Source organism: Anopheles aquasalis, chromosome 2 (assembly GCF_943734665.1).
Source record: "Anopheles aquasalis chromosome 2, idAnoAquaMG_Q_19, whole genome shotgun sequence".
Lineage (NCBI taxonomy): Eukaryota > Metazoa > Arthropoda > Insecta > Diptera > Culicidae > Anopheles > Anopheles aquasalis.
Window position 1 is genome coordinate 65625647 of NC_064877.1, and position 18508 is coordinate 65644154.

Genomic DNA, 18508 nt, shown 5'->3' on the forward strand with positions numbered 1-18508 from the left:
ACAACCGCACACGTCCGATCAGCGGCACCGCAGCAGAAGATCAATCACCGATGGTCCACCTTCTCCACACGACCGAGTGAGCGAAAAACTCATCGGTCGCGCACATTTAGTCGAACTGTCGGTTGCGTGTGCTTCTATCCAACGCCACCATCACCACCACGGTGGGTTCAAATGCCCCGTTCTAGCCAGCGAATGGCAGCAACAGCAGCCACACCCCGGAGGCTACGGTGTCCCACTTTTCGAAGCACCACCACGCGAAGATCGTGTCGATCTTCTTAACGCTCGTGTCCGTAGCGCAGCAACCAATTGCGTACCATTGCACTGGAGAAGCAAGTGGGCACACCCGGCAGCCCCCGATTGCCACGCGAAAAACCACGGCGACGACGAGGACGACGACGAAGCAATAATAAAAGTAATGATAATTATATTCATTACCCATTAAAGAGCTAGGACCGGCCACAGTCAGCTTGACTGCCAGCCAGCTCAATCTCGCAGAAGAAGCATAGCTGCGGGAGGCTGCGAGGCCCATAAACCTGCGGCTGCGGGGCTGGTGCGTGGTCACCACCAAGCGGTACACACGCGCGGGCTGACGGGCTAAGGGCGTTACGGGCCGCACTATAGCGCGATGTGTGAGAAACTGCTACGCACCGGACACCGCGCACCGCGAAGATAAATAGCAAATAAATTAAGGTACGAGAGCGAGGCATGGCGTGGCGTGGCAGTGAGTTATTGGGCCCAGCCCCCCGGGCGGGTATGCTAAGAGAGCATGCGGCCTTGTGCGAGGCAGGACGACACCTGTAACACATGTTTGTCCCCACTGGATTCTGGAGCATCATTACGCCGTACGCGCATGGTGCTTTTGATTGATGTGCGCTGTTTGCATGCTGATTGCAGATGAGGAATGACACGAAAGAGAGAGAGATCACCAGAGAGATCATGGAGGTAACAGTGGAGCTTGAAATCATACGTGAAAGGATTCCAATCTGAATCATCTGCGCTGAGATAAACAAGATGTCAATTTAATTAAAACTACTTCCAGTTGCTGATCTGATGTTTGTCATGCTTAACTGCATTTATTCTCAACAGATAAATTTGTGCTGGTTCGAGGACCAAGGAGTACAAACATTGTAGTCTCACAACCTCCGGTTTGCCATAGTTGCCCTCAAGGTGAACATACCCAGGAAGCAGGCAGCCTCAGTCCACCGCTAACGAAAAACCATTAAATCCCAGCGCCTTTAAGTAAGGCTGTGCAAGTAATTACGTTTCGTCGCGATGCTTGTACCATCTAATAACACCAAATACAGCCCCTTCCGCACGACAGCGGCACGAGACTGTGGCCAAACTAAACAGAACATGAACATGCACCACATCAACATCAACATCGGGTACAGCTACTCCATGGGTGAGCAGAGCAGACGTTGACCTCCAGCCAGCAGGCAGAACCCAGCGACCAACAAGTTCTGCTCTCCAGTCGGCGCACGGCTCGGCGATCACACTCATCACCGCGCGCTGGAACGATTGCATCATCATCATCATCATCATCATCATGACGAGCCGTTCATCTAAACATCTTATTGCCGGGCATGAAATGCATCCTAAACGATACGATACGATACACACTGGCCACAACAGTTGGTTGAAACGGAGCAGGTCCATCAAAACAGACGCCAACACACGTACACGCGCACAAACACAGGCAGACGGTTCTAATAAAACCTCGTAAAAACTTAATTGAAGACTTCTGTTGCGAACACACAGCTCAGCAAACATGTCACCACCACGCCCCGTGTATCGCACCCCTTTTGGAACCCCGTTGAGACTGGGATACGAAGCTGTTTACGAGGATATTTCTTTTTCTTCAGTTTGGTTTGTTTCGTTCCGTCGTCGCTAGTGCGATGGCGGTGTGGTGCAATTTTATGCGCCACGAATATTTATTACCCTTCACCCGCGTTGCCATTCGCTCCTAGATCGTCTCAGGATTGGTTGCTTGTGTGCACAGCACGGTATGTGCGTTCAATCGATGCTGTGGTTTCGCGTTCCTCATTATCCCCATAGTGCGCCAGACTACGGAGTCGCTGGTGTGCCGGTGGCTTTGGCTAGATCGAAACCAAGATCAGAGACCACCAGGCGACCGTCAACGGAACGAACAGACCTCATCATCGTCACCATCATCATTCATCAATCAGCAGAATTGGCAACAAATGGTTGCATGCAGGTGACGATCGGTGCGCTGTAGATTCCATTGCCACGCTATAGGCCACCAGAGAAGGATTGGTTGAGAGATGCCACCTTCAAAGGTGGTTCTATCTCAAACTGACGTTCATTTGTTTTCATTCGAATCAGCTAAAACCGATGGAGTAAGAGAGCGCAAGAATAATTATTATGCTCATTCCGAATTCTTATGTTTCGCAGGGTCGTTTCTAACCACACTCCAGACGATCCTTTTAATAACAACAAATGAGATCGAAGTGCGTGCCCGAAGGATACGGAGCAAAATGAAGGCTCATTATGCTGCCGATAATTGTCGCCAATTGCATCGTTCAAGTAGATTCAAGACATTCGTCAAAAACGCAAAGCACCAACACAAGACAACAAATTGTTTGGGGTCCAGTCGTGCTTGCTATGTGTCAAAAAAGGTGTGGTTTCGGGCTGCCTGCCATATGTTTACCGCTTTGACACGCAAAACCAGTTAATCCCCTTTCAGTATTAGCCCGCGTCTCTCGCTTTGCTAAAAGGACACCAAACACCAAATGGCCTTACGTGCGTACCCCCCCCCCCCCCCCCCCCCGCCCCCTCGCGGGAGCAGGCCAGCGAACGAGCCGGGGGACTAAAACAGGAAAACCACAAAAACTTATTCAAATTACAGGTTGCAGTTGCAGGCAGGCGGCACAGCGGGCACGGAACGCGAGGTTTTACATTCACTTGGACTAATAATGCTGCTCTCGGGTCTCGGGGTGCCATCGATACTTGATCTCCATTACATACGCCCGAGTGAGTGCGTCTCTCGTTAAACAAGACATAATAACCCTCCCCGGGACATCGCAGCGTAGCTTGGCCGCGCGGCCAAGGTCGAGAGCAGGGTGCTCTGTTTGCGCAAAAATATTGTTATTACCCTGGGTGCCGTGCCGTGCCGTCGTCATCATCCATCCAGTCATCTCGCGCTGGAGTGCGACCGGTGAAGGTGACGATGAAAGCAAAGCCACAAGAAAGCCCTCCTCCTTGAGGGGAGGAGGACAAAGTGTGCAGTCAATGGGGAGTGCATTTCAAGAACTGGCATCATAATGATAGATCTCGATCTGTTCAAGTGATCACCCAGCGAGAGGAGCTGTATATGATCCCCACACCAAACAAATCCCTTTTATATTTATCCAGTGCCAGTCAGAGCGCGCCGGCATCGAAGGACAGCCGCTCAATAAGGTAGACAACAGCGCATTGGTTGAACCACTGAGACCTGAGCGGGGTGGTGATGAAACATGATTCTTGTAGCTAAAAGTTTGAACGCAACGCTGCTGGGCCTTCCCGAGGAGGTTCTTCAACGATCACATCCATCACCAAGCGCCAGACGAATGCTATCGAAAGTGATTAAAGTGCTGCTCCTTTCCACAAGCATTCAACCTACATCGCGCAGCAAAAGGTGGAAATCAATTACACGGCCAGTTAATGAGGGAATAGTTTCTCTTTAGCCTTCGATCGCACCTGTAATGGAGCTGTTTGTGCCCTAAGCTTAAAACAAACAAAACAAACAATGAAAGCAAAAACGGGTGGAGGCTCATCCCCCCAGCAGTAATCCACTTCTTCCACACATCCGCTCCGATGGATCCGATTCGGAACCAAAGCCATATCCAAAGATCGAATTGAGAAAGCAAGAAGGAAGAAACTGAGGCCGTATAGCGGTCATGTTAAGCACACTCGTCGTCTTCGTCGCCATCGCCGTCGCCGTAAATGGTTTCGGTAACGCTTTCTTTCGGCTTTTAATCGAAATTACTTTTACTTTCCTTCCTTCCTTCCTTGCTAGCTTCCTTCCGCTTGCTACGGTGCAGAGCAAACCGTACAATGTCTCCAACGATTACGATCGACTAAGATCCGGGGCGCGCCTCACTAGCAACATCATCATCTCACTTCCCATCGGTTTTTCGATGGTCTGAGCTAACTACTCCGTGGCCGAGAAATGAGAGACAGTAGATACACGTGCCGGCAGCAAACAACACCGGTCAACGAACCCCGCGAGAGGGTTGGATTGACGTTGGCGGCAGCGAACTGAATGTCTAAAATGGAGGAGAACGGCGCTTGGCCCAACCCAACCGCGGCCACGACCAGAGGTCCAAATTGTGCTTCCAAAAAATTAACTTCGTACCAACCGACCAGCGAGTCATCAATCGCGGAAAATTGCGTCGACGGTCACGGTGAAACCGTGGTGGTAGTAGTACTTTCGGGGCCCTTTCGGTGTGCTCTGGGGATGGATTGTACTTTACTTGCGCTCATTTCCCCTCGATAAGCTTCTACTTCCATCGGGACGGTAGGTCGAACGGTTTGAAAAAAATTGGCCCCCATACAAACGCCTGAATTGGTTCCCTTCGTGCTTACGCTACGATTTTCCTTCGGTACCTATTCACTGGCGACCTATTTTCGGGCGATTTTCTATCGCGAATCGGGAACGAACGAACCAGTTGCGCTCGGGGGGGCGAAGTGCCGAGCCATGGTTCTGGCCGTGTCCCTCGTGAGCGATACATGTGGCCAAGTGCGCCAAAAAAAAATCAATCTCTTCCCCACCCCTTACGCACACCCACCACCCACAAACCGGCGTTTGCGGTACTCGTTAACCTGGAAAAGGTACAAAAGGCGCACGGGAACCCATGTTGGTGCCCTGGTCCTGGGTCCGGTCCGGAACTATCAGCAAAGTTGTTTAGTCAATGTTGTAGTCGCTAGATCCCATCCCATACTCCAGAAATTGTCGGATTTCTGGGCACTGGGTGTGAGGAGGTTCGCACGATACGTCACACGCAGCCACTGGCGAGCTAGTAAGTGTCGCGTCCACTCGTCAAAAAACCAGGGGGATCAATTCGAAATGGGGTGGTGTAGCGGCGACGGCGGCGACTTGAACTCGTTTTTCGGTTCCATTCGGCAGCAGGGAATTAAGGTTACGTTCTTCATCCAGTCAGCCATCCAGCCAGCAATCGAACCAGGTTCACAGGCCGTAGACCATGGCCTCATTTTGGATTGATAAAAGGGTGACATATCCTTTCCTTTTTTTCGACCAGAACGGTCAGAATACGCGGGACGGTGAACGAAGCTGAACTTGATTGCAAGGTTGGGCACTTTCTATATGTTTGGTGGTTCGATACTTGTTGAGGGAATTCTAATTGTGGTCATGCTGGCGATAATACCTAGGATGTAACCACAAACAGTCTAATTGTGGTCGTAGCTGACTCTAATTGTAGTTTTAAATTAACAATTTTGTTAAGCAAAATTTCTGATTAATACCGAAAAATTTGCAAAAACTATCTATCTTGAGCCACTCTCTAGTCCTCTCCTTCATTTCACTTCTGAAAATGCACCTGAAAGCTTGCATAACTTCCTCAAATATCCAATTCCATGTGAATAGATATGATGGCTGAGGAGAGAAAGCACGCATTCCTCACTAGCAACCGTAAGCAATCAACCATCGACGGATGACTTCAGACGAATAAGACGGTGCACACGGTTCAAAATGCATCCCTCAAACGCATTACACGAAATGACGACGACGTTTCATTTTCCGGCATTGCAACACAAGCATCAAGCCCCGTTCGACTTCCTCATCCAAAAAAATGGCACAAAACAGGCACACGGCCAAAAAACAATCGCAGCGCGTACAATCATCCGAACATCCGAAATTCACTTTCCTACGCAACGCATTCGGCCACAAGCGACCGAAGGAAAGCCAACGCACGCAACCGCACGCGCGCCCCAGTCGCAAATCCGCAAACCCAAACCGAAAACCCATTTGCAGTCTCCGCGATGATAAAATAATAATCCACCGAGCGTGTCCTCATTTTCCGGACCGCTGCCGACCGGGGATTCCCGTACGGCGGCCTTAATTTCCTCATTCCCCAGCCTCATCCGTCGACAGTCATCAAAAAAGTGCGCACAATAAACAGCTTCGACCGAACCAACCACCGAATGTACTACAATTGACTAAAAACCTAAAAAAGAAATAAACGAGCGAGAAAAATGGTTGAATTTTCGCGAGCGAAAGTGAATTTGCGATGGAAACGGAAAAACGGGAAAAAAAACCACCAACAAACGGTTGTGCCTGCTGCTGTTGTGCTGCTGCTGTGTTCCCCGGGGTGGTTGGATAAAATCGAAAGTGAATTATGATTGAATCATTTTCCGATCCAACCAACCGATCGGTGCCGCGCAGTAACCGAACCATCGTAAGCGGTAGTAAATGGCGCCACCACCGGAATGCCGCGCGATCGTCGTAGATAGGCTTTGTGGCTGTGGGAAACAATTTGGCATCTCTTTTCGGTCACCTCCTGGTCCGTTCAGGGCGCAAAGAACAATTGCGTCACTGCGCTCAGAGCTTCAATGAAACACTTTCTTCGATCAATTTGTTGTTTTTCAGTAAACTCGATTTCGTCGGCACGCGAGAACGCGATTCTTTTGCGTTGCAGAAGAAACGAATCGAAGCGAAACCTGTTCTCCAACCGCCACTCATTATGGGCATCACACACAGCTTCCAGCGGTGGGCATCCGAGGGAACCAGCGGTGATTTACAAGCCAAAAACAAGGGGCACACACCACGCAATACCGATGCGAGCCAGTGACCGGTTTTTGGCGAGATGATGATTTCGTGGCCATCTTCTCGCGGCGGCGCGCTAGTGGAGCAGAGGCTTCCGCACGTTGGAAAACCTGTCGCAGCATTGCTGGGAGAGACTGTGGTGTACAGCACAGCATCTCCGCACAACGTTGGGGATGTCCAACCGTTGACACGTGACCTTCACACCGAGCGCCAAGTGGCACCACCGACCGAGAGCAGCAGGCGAGGCCACGCGCCACTCAACTCGATCACTCGACGGGACTTTCCAAGAACTGGCCAATTGATGAGGCCGCCAGTCGGAGCACGGTCAACGTCTTTGCAGCCACAATTGCCTTCAACAAATAGCACCGCAAGCAACAACAACAACAACACCAGGGCACTCTAATGCAGTGCGTGCGATCGGCCAAAAGGTGCGAAAAATTGCCATCTGCAGCATGATCAAGCGCGCTATGCGTTGTGTTGGTGTCCGGCACAAAAGAAGTATCTTTCACCGTCACCATTGCCATGAGTCACGATGTTTCGTTGTTAACGCAACGGCACTGACAGACAGGAGAGCGTGCGGTTGATATCGAATGATCTGGAGAATGATCTCTCTAAGGACACGCCAATGCCTGTGCCTATTGATCCGGTATCACATTTCGCAAATGTCCGATCGCAACTCTAGAACGTTCGGCAGGCAGACCGTTGAAAGGCAGACTCTCTCGACTTCCATTATCCCACCGCGTTCACCTGGGACTAAGCCTCTGGAACGGATGTGAAGCTTGCGTGCTACGATAGCGTACCAGAGGACAAAAACCACCCCTCCCGGGAACCCTACTCCCTGTCACCGCAAAAGATCATTTGGTCGATGCATTAAGCCATCGATTGACTGCGACCGTTCAATATCTTGATATCGCCCCGCATTGCGTTTGCGGCAAGTGAACGACAGCCCCCGGGGGGCGAGAGGAGAGGTATTACCAACGTAACGGCCTCCGGACCGGCTGGCTGGCTATGCCACATCAATTGGCATCAGCAGCAGCAGCAGCTGCTGCTGCCTGTGCACACTACTCCGTGGCAAGCTCGAGAGTACGGTGTTTACCATGACCCCTTCGGCTCTATCTTCGCGAACCGCGCGAATGCAGTTGTTCCAAGCGCAGCAAACGCACAGCGCAACCCCGCGTGATCGTGTCGCCTGTCGCCACAAACAAAAGGGGCGCATTGTTGTGCCTGAGCGAGCGGGCTCGGGGCGACTCGGGATAATTTCTCAAAAGTCGCCGATGCCGCCGCCATCGCCGACCACGTAACACAGTCTTCTTGTGATCGGATCTCGCTTGTCAGAACGGGGTGGGAGAGAGTGGACGGCAGACAGGCAGACAGGCATAAGCCTCTGTGCCCACCGCCAGCGCTATCGGTACTCCCTGGCGTCAAGCTGTAGCTGCAGCAGCACCAGCACCAACATTGCTCCTCGGTCCGCACCCACCGGAGTTACGTTTCGCGCACATTCACCAAGGCCCCCTCTTGCCCCCTCTGGATTAAACGGTGAGGGAGGTGGGGGCTTGGAGTTCGAAATCGCATTCGCCACGCTGCAGGCACACAAATGGCACCTCCTCAATCCGTCTTGACCGCCCGCTAGAACCCGTTTTTATGGCTTTTCTTTTTTTCTTACTTTTCGCGACGAACTCCGATCGCGGTGTTAGCTCGAACGATAGGCGATGGTGAGAGCGAGTGATCGAACACAACTGAAACCCAAAAACACACAAGAAAAATAAGGTTCCCCAGGTTCGATCTGGAGAGTCCACGGTGGAGCGAAAAAAAACCCCCCAAAAAGCTTCAACAACACTGCTGCTGCAAACCAGCGTCGGGAGTGTGAGCGGAACATTAATGTGACAACTCGGGCTGCGCGCGATGCTGCGCACCTTTCGCTGATTTGTGCAAGAATTCGCGAGTTCCTTGTTGGGTGAGGTGTGCACTGCTGATGGCACGACAACGACGACGACGACGACGACGACGCATTTGCATACGCAAACAACCTAAGCACCATCCCGTGTGACCGTCTCGCGTGGTGTTGTCAAACGGTGGGGTTTCGCATAACCTATGCTGCTGCTGCTGCTCCCTGTGCTGGACTTCTGTGGCTGGCTGGCTGGCTTGGTGCTGGGCGCAGCCATCGGCAGCATCGCGAGAGCACACGACGTCGACGGCGGCCCCGTTTGCCTACTTTAGTTATCGAGAAGCTCTTGAAGGCTTAGAGATTAACCGGTTTTTAGCGTTTTCTCCGCAGGCGATTGCACGGTCGGTCGCTCGACCAGAAGCCACCACCGTCAGCGTGCACCGGGCTGGCTGCCTGGCAATCGTTTGAATGGAAAATCACTTCTCGAACTCGCAACTGATGTACCCGGACAGGGGGGACTGTGCGAGCAAAGTATGAGAGAGCCAGCAGCAGACTTTATGCGCCAGAAGATTCTACTGAAAGGCTTCAAATGAACATAAACTTCGTGGAACGACTTGAGGTCCAGAGGTTGCTCAAGATGTGCAAGAACGCGCGCGCGCGCGCGTGCGACGATCATGATGATTGGTCTGCTGCTCGCGAACAACTCGTGACACCATTAAGCGCGAGTCATTGAACTTTGACCATTTGCATAACGAAGGCACACTCCTCCACAGATCGCCTTTCGTATCGGAGGTGGTGGTGATGGTGATGGTGGTATCCCAGATCCGCACATCCGCCGCAACACTCCCTATCCTACCACCGGTCAGCTTCTTATAGTCACGGACCAACTTTCGCCAAAAAATCGCTCCGAACGACAATAAAAAAAAAATGCGGCCGCGACCGCGACGCGATCCGTGCACACGCGTACGTGCACTTTCGCCGATCTCGCTGACGGAGGCTGATCTTCGGAGTAGCAGCGACAACAAGAAACGAAGTTCTTTCGGGGGGCCTAAAACAAAACAAAGACCCCCTTCACGTCACACACCAACTTTATCGAACGGGTTAGTTGGTTGCCCGTTGGAAGGGGATAGCGGGATGGCGGGATGGAGGCAAAACCTGTCTCCAATTATATATCGCGCAGGCAGCCAGCCAGCCAGCCAGGCAAACAGGTCGACAGCGACGGCTGGCAGCGGCGCAGCTCACGCAGACACACATGGTGCGCCATCCAACACAGATACACAGAGTGCCGCCGAACCACGGAGAGGCCACACCAAGGGACAGGACAGGGTTCCCCCGAATGTGTCTCTTGCCTGGCTTGGAAGCGCCAGCGCACACCGAGGAGAAGGAAGAAAACATATCGCGCGAGACCAGAAAACACGGGGAATCTATGCTGGAGGACCAGGAGAAGGAGGATCGAAACTGTTTTGTCCGAGCGCTTGTTTGGCGAGAAGCAGTGGACATGGCTGTGTTTAGAGGCAAGGCCTTTTTGTCTCCCTTCTTCGATGCCCGATCGCGAAGTCAGAAGTCACTACCGATCACACACTTGTCAATCTAGCTTCTTTCACTCTTTTACTCCTTTCTTATGCGCGCTCTCGTTCTCTTTCTCTCCCCTTCTGTCTGGTGACACTTTACTTTGGACAGACCAGGGCTTAGCTTTCCACTGCTTCGTCGAAACACAACCACGCACACACAAGTACACACCCACAAGACACCGTCAGTGTGTCGCCCGCCCGGCCGCTGGTGATGATCGCTGTCGATCAGCATAACTTTCGAAAACGATTCCTCTCTTTCAATCAATCTTTTCTTCTCATAAATTCTTCGCCAACGGCCCTTGGCCTAGTGCTGGAGCGACCTAGTGGCACATCTGGCCTTGAATGATGAGTTCAGCTCCCTTCATTTCTCCCGCACAGGTCCTCGCGAGGATCACCTTATAGCCCTACGACGTCACGACGGGCAGTTTGTTACATTAGACAACACATTACTCTTAAGACAATCCTTATATCTAATACACTGGAGTTCACACAATGCAACACAACTAACCAAAGTTGGTAAAACAAGGTCTAGGATGCGGCTAGGATTCGCGGACTCGAACGCGCAACTTGCCCACTACTGGACGAGGATTGGAGGAGCGACTAGCGACCGACGTCCGAAGCGTACGGCGGCTGGATCTGTACTTGCGCACCTCCTCCCGAAAACCGTGCCATCAAAACACACGATCGCGGGTCCGCCCGCACGATCATGCTCGAACATGTACGCCCGAGACGGGACGTACGCACACCACGAGCGTGAGACACCAGCAACATCACCAACACAGACAGCAGGCGATCCCCTTGACGATCTGGCGATCGGTGCCTCGGATGGGAGGGCTCGAAGATCAGGGTAAGCACTTCAGCCCGGGAAGAAAGCGATCATAGCGGCAAGGGATCGACGAGTGTGAGCGAGTGATCTCGAAGACACAGAGACCGACAGAGAGACAGAGAGAGAGAGAGAGAGAGAGAGAGAGCGACTGAAAGCTCGACAGCGATCATCCCAGGCGGTTCGGTTCCTATATTCGACGAATCTTGTTCCAGTTCTTGAGCCCGTCCAACAAGGTGATGGTACCTCCGGGTTCGCTAGTGTTGGTAGCAGATCTTCTGCTCCACACATCTTTCACTGGTGGCCGAAGCTGATCATCAGTTTCATGTGCTTTTTGCCGTCGCGATCTTCCTTCGAGCTCCCTCCTGCTGCTGCTGCTGCAAGTGCCAAGAAGCTGCATCGGGTCCGTCGTAAGCCTGCTCCCTAGTGCAACCTGGGAAGGACCAGGATCGGGAAGACATTACGTGCATTTGCATCTCGCTCACACTGCTCAGTGGGTGCAGGCATGCTTTAGCTCTTATCTCGAAGAAAAATGGTTCAATTCTCGCCACGGTGTCGCGGCGCCGTACCACGGATCAGCTTAATGTATGCGTGCGTGGCCGACGACGATCCCGAACACGTACACAGTCAAGCGAGACGACCCCAAACATGCTGCAACAGGTCGTGCGTTCGCGTCCCCCCCCCCCCCCCTTCCGTACGAGCAAGGTGGGGGGATGCTCTGTTGCTGGTGCTGCTGCTCTATTCGGTTTCGGGGATCGTGCCACCGAAGAACGAGAGCACACCAGGTGAGCAAAGAAAACATGATCTTTCATTGTTCTGTCCGGGCTTACGCATCAAGTACGTTGAAGGCAATTGAGCTGCTGATGCTGCTGCCTGGGGTACCAGTGGATGATTAAGTGATTGCCAGGAAGGCAATCATGGCATGGTTGTTGGATCGAAGTAATCCCTCACGATTACTGGATGATTTAACTCTCGATGAAGATAGATCAGTTGCAATAAATTTCAGTTCTGCATAGTTTCTTTCGCTCAAAAGAAATGATATTCTTAATAAAAGCATTTCTCTACCGCAGGAGCATCCTCTCGGAAACAGATACTAACTAGATTAGAACGATCGAATAATGTTTCCCCACACAAATACTTACGCGAAAAAGGGTATTCGTGTTTAATGCATGGCAGGACTTACCTGAAAGGAGAATGAAGAGAATATGATTAGTTAAGTATCTTAACATGAGAAAGGACCTCTCTCTCTCCCTGTACATCGTCACACCCACTGAAACTATCCTTCACGCTAAAGAACGCGTTTATCTCTTTGTGACGAAAGAGAGCAGCATCCCGCTGCTCTAATCCGATGATGCAACACCACGAGGCGGAGTTAGGGAAGCGAGTAAATACACCTTTCTTCTGCCGAAATAAAATGAACGAAAAAAAAAACAACGAAACACGGGATAAACCTCCATTCCGGTTCGGTTCTCTTTGTGTCTGCTGCTGCTTGTGGGGATCAGTCCGCGAGCGAGTGTCTGCCCCACCTAGGGGCACTGACCCGATACCACCGTCATGCTGCTGCTGTCGGTGCTGGTGCTGGTGCCAGTGCTGTTGGTAAGATTTGTTTCCTCGCAACATTTCCTTTTTTGTGTTTTTGCTCGTCGCCAACATAGAGGCGACGATAAAAAGAAGCAGCCAAGTCAACGAGGAGGAGGACGCAGAGGAGAAGGAGAGATGATACAGAGGGCGACGACGGCGGCGGTACAACGAGAGAACACACGCGCAAATATTATCGTCTTCGTCGTCTTTAACAACAAACGCCAACCACCATCGTTGATCATTGTCATTAAGGCCCGTGTCCCGTGTGAAATGGTGGTGCTGCATAATAAATAATCTACTCCCTCTCTCCCTCCTCTCATCCTCCCAACCACCCTCTGTCACCTTCTCCAGCGAGCGAGGGAAGGGTCGTTCCAAAACAGAAAGAAATACATTTTATTGGCATTGCGCATACCACGCGCACACACAAAGGGAATCCACTGGGTGGCTGGCTGGTTGGTTGGTTTGGTGGTTGGCTTCATTACATACCTTGCTCGCCACCGATCGGCGTCGCGATCGGTTTTTGAGGTGGTTTTTGCATTTTTCACTCAACACCGTGCAGATCGTGGTGGGTTAGCACACGAAACAACAAAAGCCCAAGCGAAAGGATTCCAAGGTTGGCACGATCCGCGTTAAGCTTTTACCAATAAAGAAGCAATAAAAAAGGGATCTTCCAGAGGCGCAATCGACAAGCAGCAGAAGCAATTGAAGAAAGTGAAGGGTACCTAATCAAATAAGATCCTTGGAGCATATTGATTTGCTGGCAGACTACCGCACACCGAGCGCGTTCTGTAAGTTAAAGGTTCTACAAAAAAAAGGGTCTGCAACAATCACGGACCACACTCCTTAATTCAATTACAGCGAATGGTGTGGAAAGTTAGTTCGTTTTTTACCGCCAAAAAAAAACAACAACGAGTTGGACACAGAATCTTGTTAACCTAAACCCACCTTCTTCAAGTATGCACACCTGGGCCTGGGTGGTCAAACAGAACTCACTTTGCACATTCGCACAGTCCACCAACAGTGAACTCTTGAGGCACACAGAATGTCGGGCGCAACAACCGAGTACCGAGCGATCTGCACCGGTGAACCTGGCCAAAGGCTACAAAAACCCCTCTTGTGGCGCTCAACTTGTGTTTAAACAAATGATTTGGCAAAAGGCGCAGAAAACCTCTTTCCGGGCGTCTCTGCGACCAAACGGGGAAACAAGAACGAAACGGCTAAGTAAATCGTTATGAGCTGCTAATTGGGAGGAAAATGCAATGTGCGCGGACTGGACTGACTGGTGGAGTCGATAGACATGCGCTGATAACAGCTACCGGACGGACAAAGACTGTGCGCCGGACTGAGTCGCCAGCCAGGCATGCCCATGGGCACATAACGTCCACCAAGATATTTATGAACGGCGATGAGGGTCACCACAACGGCGAAGATAAGGGACCCGCGCGCGTAAAGGGCGATACATCATGGGTTCCTGGCGAGCGCCGGGGGCCCCACGTGTCTCGCGACCATTCCGGTGGCTAGTTTGTCAAGTCCAAATGAATTATCCAAATGCTTTAAACCACACTAAAAGCATGTGCTTTAGACGGTTCTGCTGCCGGGTTGGAGCGACGGAAATTGCCACGATAGAATGGCCATTCGTTGTCCTATCGGTTTGACTTCAAGCATAAGCATCGGTGGTGAACGTTTGTCACATTTCGGTTCCGCATGACCAGCACCACGGTGGTAAAGGTAATATCGCATTCCCGTCCCTCCCGGAGAGTAGTGTTCCAGAAACTTTGCCGTACACCGAATGCCCAGATGTAGGTCAATCCAATAATAATCACTAAAGCGACCGCAAGCAAGCGACAACCCGGGCTGTGAGCTCGCACAGCACTCGACATAATCGACTCGCGAGTCCTCTGCAAGGTCGCGCCACGGAGCCGCACGGATCTGATAAATAAAACATTCACCATCAGCGCGAAAGGTTGCCATCCAGAGTATCCAAAGCGCAGGACAACAGGACGGTGAAACGTATTCCACCATCGTGATTGTGCCTTTGACACAATCATGCCCATCTCAACCATCACCAGTCGATGGACGACGCACACGCTAACGTATGCATTAAAAAAAAGAGACAAAATTTGAATGGCGATAAAAAATACAGTATGACAGATAATTGAGTTCTGTAAATTACATGTGGAAAGAGAGTTTATCAGTTTATCAGCAAAAAAATTCTACGCCATTCCGAGTAGGATTCTGGAAGTTAGACGGTAATTTCGACATGGTAGTCAAAAACATATTTGTGCACATGTTTTTCAACTATTTCTGTGTCTTTTCATTTAATTTCTCCTCCGTTTTTCCAATAAAATTGTTAAAATAGATCCTACGTTTAAAGTTAGCCCAGAAATTTTCGATGGGCAGCAGCTGGGGGACGTTGAGCGGGTTCGCAATCTTTGGTATCACCGCTTCATTTCGTTTAACGATCACTTCGCGTATCGTTTCTGGTCAGACTCCCCGATCTTTGTACTATTAGTGTTCCTTGATGATTGACGCAACCTTCTACAGTCACTTTGCATAATAAATTTTCCCGATCACGACCAGTTCTGAGTTAAAGAAGGGCAGCTGATTGTTAGCCAATGGAGGGCCTTTTTGAGGAACTTGGTGTGTGAGTGAATTTCACTTTAGAGCTCACTTTCTTCGTGCGGAATAAAATATGAAGTGCCTTTTAATAATTTTTCATCTAGACTGAGATAGGTATCGCGTGCATTCACCACCGCCACACCGCGATGCGCCAAAAAAAATTAACTTGACGATCGTGGTCAACCGCTGTCGCTGTGACATTAATTGCTGCTCTGAGAATAGTGGCCGGGATATTCGCTTTCTGACATGTATGGCTATGTACTCCAAATACTTCTTAATTATTTGGGCCGTTGCACCGATCTCACGGCCAATCGCACGCAGCGATGTAACCACTTTTTCCTCGGTATCGGTCATCAGCATCCTTTGGAGGTTTTGGTCGGTCAGAGTCGTCGGCCGTGCCGAACTATGCCTTCTTGTGATGCTATTATTGTTGGGCAATAGTGCCAAGATCTTGTAGATACTGAAACGGCCATATCCGACACTCACAAAGTGTCACACGATAATCTTTTTGGTCGCGTCAGGATACCGTTTTTGAAATGCGCAAACCTCGGAACGAAGTTGCTTCGCTTTTTTCGTCATCACGATTAGAGTTGGACTGATAAAGCTTTCAAATTTTGTCTGATGACTCATAGATAACTATTATTGATGCTGCATTTTTAGTTTCTGCAATGCGATTGACGGTTTGCCCAGGAAAAATCGGCAAATTTTGTCTCTTTTTTTTAATGCATACGTTATGCCGATAAAGCGGCTACCGGCCAGCCAATGTTGCTTCGACGGCAACGCCCCGTTTTCCTTTCACGGCGGAGAGGCGGAGGGGGGGAACTTTGAGAAACTTTCGCCCAGTCAAGGGCCGGCTGGCCGCGTAACCGCGCATGGTTTTATGGGAAGCGTAAATTGCAATCTCTGCGCTTGTTTGTCGCTCGTAAAGCCTCAGCTCCGCCAGCGCTCCCAAACAGACCGTCGGCTGAACGCCGATGGCTCCGATCGGTGTCCCAGGATCGGAAGGGTCAAACACTTGGCACTTGGTGGTGGCCAAGCCGGCCGGCTGGCCGGCCGGGTCGACCGGGCCGCGACCGGGTAGAGAACACGAGTGCGGAAATCCTGAATTATCTTGCGCTGCTTCCTCTTTTCTCTTTCGCCATGGTCCTCGTCGGTTCAGGACGACACGGACTGACGTCAATAGTATCGGCGGCGGTGGCGGCGGTGTCTATGCCAGCCACCAGGCCACGAAACCGGCTCAGTGGTTCCCTTTTGCTGCTGTCGGAGAAGGTGAAAGGGAGTATTAGTGTCTGTGTGTGTCCATGCGTGCACACATACAGGATGATCATTTGAATAATTTATTGAAATTGATTTCACAACACTTTGGCCGTGTGGTGTGCTGTAAGTGTGAGTTGCTGATGGTGCTGATGCTGGTTAGGTTGGCATGTCGCGCGCCTCTCGGCCTTTTGGCTGAGCTTCGAGCGACCGGACACCCAGCGTGCATTCGATCTTTCGATCCGGGTTCGATCCCGGTACCCGGAACAAACGAGCGCTGAAACGACTTCTAAATGACTTCGGTTGAAGGTGCGACGGTTTCATGTTTCTATCCCAGCACATAAAGGCGTCGAAAGCACAACCAAAACATTGGCCAGCCCGTGTGGGCACAGCGCCAACCGTGACACCTTTTTGGCACACGATCTTACCTTCATTTTCCGCTGGCAGAGGCGCAATCATCATCGCATCGCAACAAACTGCCCGGCCATTGCTCATATGCCGCCCCTTTGATGCTTTAATGTACCGTCGTGCACTCGGTATTCAAATAACATGAACCATCTGCCAGCGCAGAGTTCCCCCGGGTCAGGGGGGGAATAATGTTATGGCTTTAGATGAAAGATAACTTCATCTTCAACATCTCAGAGTCCCATAGGGATGAAGAGAAAGAGAAGCAGAGAAGGAAAACCGAAAAGAAAATTGTCTCTCACCTTTAATTAGAACCATTCATGCGGGGTACTGGCAAGGTCAATGGACGAGCCCGTGCCGCGACACGACATATGGTTGGACACGAGCGAGCGAACGAGCGAGCGAAAGGCAGCAGCCGCGCGCAGCATAAATCTCGTACCCCCTTCAAATTGCTTCGAAAACTCATAAACGTTACTCAGCATCGCCAGTACCGCCGCAGAGCTGCGGACCAGAAGCAAATCCCGACAAACGAGAACAATAAGCATGAAGACGGGTTCTTACGGTTCCCTGGCACTACTGGCTTTGTAGCACTCCATTCCGCGGCAGCGAAGGAAACGGAACGGGAGAGACACCGACCGCTCACTGGCTCATCACCTGAAACGCATAAATGTCGATCTTCCTCAATGATCCACTCCGAAAATTGTCCCCCTCCTCGTTTCCTTCTCCCTTGCTTACACCATTCTGCCCCTAGACATCACCAAAAAGCCTCACCTCGATTCCGATCGCTACGCTTCGCTCCGGGAATTAAGAACGAACGAGCTGATAATAATCTCCGTTGGTGATGGTGGTGGTGCCGGTGGTTCTGCTGGCAAAAGCCGCTCGCTTAAGCTCCACTCAGTGCATAGGAACAGGAGTGGACGGTGGGACCATGGGATTTCGGGATGCAACGGATCCCACCGTGAAGCATCACCAACGCCGAGGTCCAACCGACCGAATCACACATCATCACCCGGTGGCCGGGATTCGGGACCCAGGCTTAAGCTTCGACACAGAACACCAGAAGGATCGAGAGTACATCATTCACTGCGCGGCAGCACCATCCACGCTGCAGTAGTCCGCGTTGCCCCGTCGGAGCAAATGCGAAAGAGAGGAATTATGCGCGCGCAATGGACGCCGAAACGATGTCCGTGGGGTCACAGGGGGAACGAATAAAATATATTACCATCGTAAACATGGTGAACGGAACGCGGCATGGTGGTCAGCGTCGCTCTGGACCGCGAGAAACAATAAATTTAAATGTATGCACCAGCGACGAACCCGAAATGACGGACGAACGGACCTTCGGTAGTAAAAATCATCGCATTTACATTCTCGATCGTCTGCAGCGCTTCTTCTCACCTCCAGGTTCGATGGTAGGTCGTACGGAGAAGACGACTCCAACGCCCGCTCTCTCCTCCAGCATGGAATCATCTCGAACCGTTTTCCGGGAATGATTTCCATCTTTCATTTCCAACAGAAAAAAAATCCCCCGCCAACCGGCTGTAAATACCACACACCACAGCCGATTGTTTAAGATGAAGACGACGATC

General features: G+C 51.2%; 1 protein-coding gene across 2 annotated transcripts in view; it reads right to left on the minus strand.

The window, feature by feature from the left end:
- LOC126581615 (tyrosine-protein kinase Btk29A) overlaps nucleotides 1–18508 on the minus strand; it is a 72469-nt gene that overhangs the window by 35893 nt on the left and 18068 nt on the right. The window contains exon 1 of one of the 2 annotated variants that reach the window (XM_050245407.1): nucleotides 10746–10867. The exons of the other annotated variant lie outside the window; for it this stretch is intronic. The gene's annotated coding sequence lies outside the window, so the exon portion shown is untranslated. Of the gene's footprint in view, nucleotides 1–10745; nucleotides 10868–18508 lie in introns of those variants that run through there. 2 annotated transcript variants of the gene reach the window in all.